Below are 3,828 nucleotides of genomic sequence, written 5' to 3'. Positions count from 1 at the left end.
TAGGTGCATGAGCTTAAGAGATGTACAACAAGTTGCAAAAATGGTGAGACACTCCCGTTAAAAAACACCTTTTCTACCTTTCCATTCCCACCAAATCTAGAATTTAATCATTTCCCACCTCCCCCCTCCCTCTCCCCCTTTCAATGTTGGCCGTTGAAGTTTTCCACATGATTTGGTATTGTTAGCAACATTGATAAGGGGGGAAGGGGGTCGCAGTGTGGGAGAGATGGGGGAAGCTACTAACGCGTCATCAAGACAAAGTGTCTCCACTATTTTTGCAACTTGTCTGAATCGTTCCTATAGTTTTTGCGTAGTTTCTCTGCGAATACGCAACGTTGCGACAAACTTTTCAGCCATGTTGCACTGCAAGATTTGTTGTTGTCGTCCCTGTAGGTATTTGCATTCTAATTGTCTGAAAAGCGCGGAAAAGAATGTGTTTGAATTGCGGAATTAGAAACTCGTGGTTTGTGACGTGAGGTAAAGTCTCGTGTTTTAGGTTGTTGAAAATAGCATGGTTTCTAGTTACAAAATCGAGCCCGAAACTAAAGCATTGGTGCGATTGTTACATGTGGACGGTGGTTTGTCTATCCAGCAAATCGTGGACAGATGTAAGATATCCAGGGCGTCTGTTTACCGTTGTTTAAACGGAAGAAATTCTCAAAAGAATGGCAAGTCTTGTGGGAGGCCACGATTAATAACTGGGCGCCAGCAACGCGTTCTTGACAGAAATGTTCATAAACTGCGCAAGGAAGAAGACAATTTCTCTTGCCACCGTCTTCAAGCAGAATCAGGTCTGCAGCACGTTTCCCTTTGGATGGTTAACAGAACATTAAAACGCATGGGATACAACCTGCAAGAAGCACGTAAGAAAGGTATTTTAACTTCGCATGATCAGCAAGAGCGAGTTCAATTTGCGCGTAGATTGAAAAAAACGTATCCAGCGGACTTTTTCCAAAGGGAAATTTGTTTCTTTCTCGATGGCGTGAGTTTTTATCACAAGCGCAATCCGTTGAACAACGCCCGAGCACCGCAAGGCAAAGTATGGCGAAAACGAAACGAGGGGCTCGTGTTGACAGCGAAGGGATCCCATGTCGGATCGGGGGGGAAAGTGTAAAAATGCTAGTTTTTTTTTTTTTGTATTTTATTATTGTTTTTTTAACATTTCCATATTGGAGTTACAGCACTTACAAAAACGAAGAAATTACAGCAATCACAAAAAAATATATGTATATACAGATTTGAGCTAACAAGTGGATGCTAACAACCACCCCCCGACCCCCAAAAGTTCCCCCTACATGATGCACAAACACACACACACACACCCACAATAGCGCTGTGTTAGAATATCGAAAAAGATATAAAAGCACGTTTCAATCTTCAACATCTTCAAAACCACTCTTACCCCATTTGATAGAGTGAACTTGCCAATTATTGTTCCATTTAGCAATTTTGCTCTCTAATTGGTAGACAAACTTAATTCTTTGCAACAGAACGTAGAAAAGTGGTTTCAAATTGTTGGACCTACAATAATAAATGTACTGTTTTGCGATGAGGATTATATGATTTAATAAGAGGAAGCAATCTTTCCTTTGCCAGACACCAAAAATTATATTTGCAGCAGATAGTGATTCAACTCTAATTTGTCTTCCACTACACCAAGCTATGAGTTCTTTCCACAGCAATGTAGTAAAATGGCAAGTCACAAAAAGATGTTCCAGGGATTCGTCCAACATACCACAAAAGGTGCACAATGCGGAGTCTATTTTGCCTATTTTTTTCAAAAGCGTATTTGTCACTAAATACCTATTTAGAATTTTATATTGAAATTCTCGTGACTTTGTGTCTAAAGTGACTAGAAAGGGCAAACTATGAATTTCGTTCCAGTCCAAACAAACACCATTAAAGCTTTCATTAAACTTTGAATGAGCTGTCGGTGGAGTAACAAAACCAGAGACCAACTCCCTATAAACCTTCTTAAAGGTCGCCTCAGTAATCGAGACCTCCTGGTTATTGAGCACAAGTTGAATCCTGGTCCTGAATAACAAAAGGACTCTTGTTCAAGTATCCATTTATTTTCAGCGACTGTCGCCACGGTGCAGGGATTGCATCAACTAAGGACATCAATTCAAAAATATCTTTTGGAGAAAGATTCGCCCGGCTTTGCTTACATTGAGAAATAAATTGGTTTTTCTCTGTTACTAAATCGCCTATTTTGATTATTCCTTTACTAACCAAGCTTTGATTGAAGACTGATTTATTATTAATACATATAAATTTATTGTTCCAAAGAACAGTGTTGGAAATTTGTTCGTGCGAAAGCTCAAGTACATTGTTATCGGTGGCTGCGGAGCAATGCGAAAAACACTCAAAACATTCCCTGTAATACATTGGGAGGTTTATCGGTAGCTTTTTTATGTCAAAGTTGCAACAGAGGATGAACTTCCCCCCGACCTGTTTCAAATAGTGACATAAAATAGTTTTCCAATTACAAGGTTCTTCATCCGCGAGTCTCTGGCAAAGCATTATTCTATGAGTCTTAATTATCGATTCTAAATGCGGGGCCTTCAGGCCCCCATCTTTTATGTCACCAACTAGGGAAGCTCGTTTTACTTTGTCTTTCCCTTTCCAGATAAAATCAAATATAATCCTATTAGCCTCAGTTACCACCTCCTTATCTACACAAATTGATCCAGCACGGTACATTATCAGTGGAATTACAAAAGTTTTAACGATCTGAATTCTTCCAATTATTGTCAGATTTCTCCACTTCCAAAGTTGAAGTTTTGTTTTGACAGCATCTATTATTTCCTTAAAATTTAGTTTGTGTCTCAAACGGCTGTCATAAGTAAAATACACCCCTAATATTTTCACAGACCTCTTAACGTTAATGTTCATAATACTTTGGTCCTGTGCTGGAGCCATAACCGAGTTCCCCAAGATAAACATTTCTGTTTTGTCAAAATTTATGACAAGACCCGAACAGATTCCAAACTTTGAAATAAGAGCAAGGAGGTGTCTAAGAGACCAATCGTTCCTCAGGAATACAGTAAGATCGTCTGCGAAAAGCTCAAGTTTAATTTCGATTCTATCCACCACAATCCCTTGAATATCCTTATTTTTACGTATACTAACAGCTAGTACTTCGATCTAGGACAATAATGAACAACTATGGAGAGAGTGGATCTCCTTGCCTCACACCTCTTTGTATCTCAAAAGGTCCGGTAGAGAACCCGTTATTAAGAACACAGCTTGAAATATTTTGGTAAAAGGTTTGTATCCACTGGATGAACGAAGAGCCAAAATTGAAAGCAGCCAAAGTACTAAACAAAAAATTCCTATCTACTGAATCAAAGGCTTTCTGAAAATCTATTGCTAGCATTTTGCCGTTGATACCATATCTTTCAGTATATACGAGTATATCATCAATCGTCCTTATTGCATCATTGATTGTTCGTCCTTTAACATATGCATGCTGATTATGGTGAATTATTCTAGGGAGAACAGTCTGGAGTCTCAAGGCAATGGCTTTAGATCCAATCTTGACATCTACATTAATTAAGGAAATCGGCCTCCAATTAGAAATTTTTCGTTTGTCTTTATCTTTCTTTTCTATCAAAGTTATTATTGCTTGTTTTTGGGAATTTGATAGTTCACCTTTATCAAATGAGCAATTAAGACTGCCTACAAGAAGCTTTCCAAGACTTTCCCAAAACGCATTATAGAACTCAACCGTACGGCCGTCGTTACCTGGGGATTTGTTGCTTTGAAAAGATCCCAAACTCTTAAAACACTCCGCAAGCAAACTCGATGGTGACTATATTGCGCAGT

Source organism: Montipora foliosa, chromosome 11 (assembly GCF_036669935.1).
Source record: "Montipora foliosa isolate CH-2021 chromosome 11, ASM3666993v2, whole genome shotgun sequence".
In the NCBI taxonomy this organism is placed as follows: Eukaryota; Metazoa; Cnidaria; class Anthozoa; order Scleractinia; family Acroporidae; genus Montipora; species Montipora foliosa.
Note: the sequence above shows the minus strand (reverse complement) of the source record.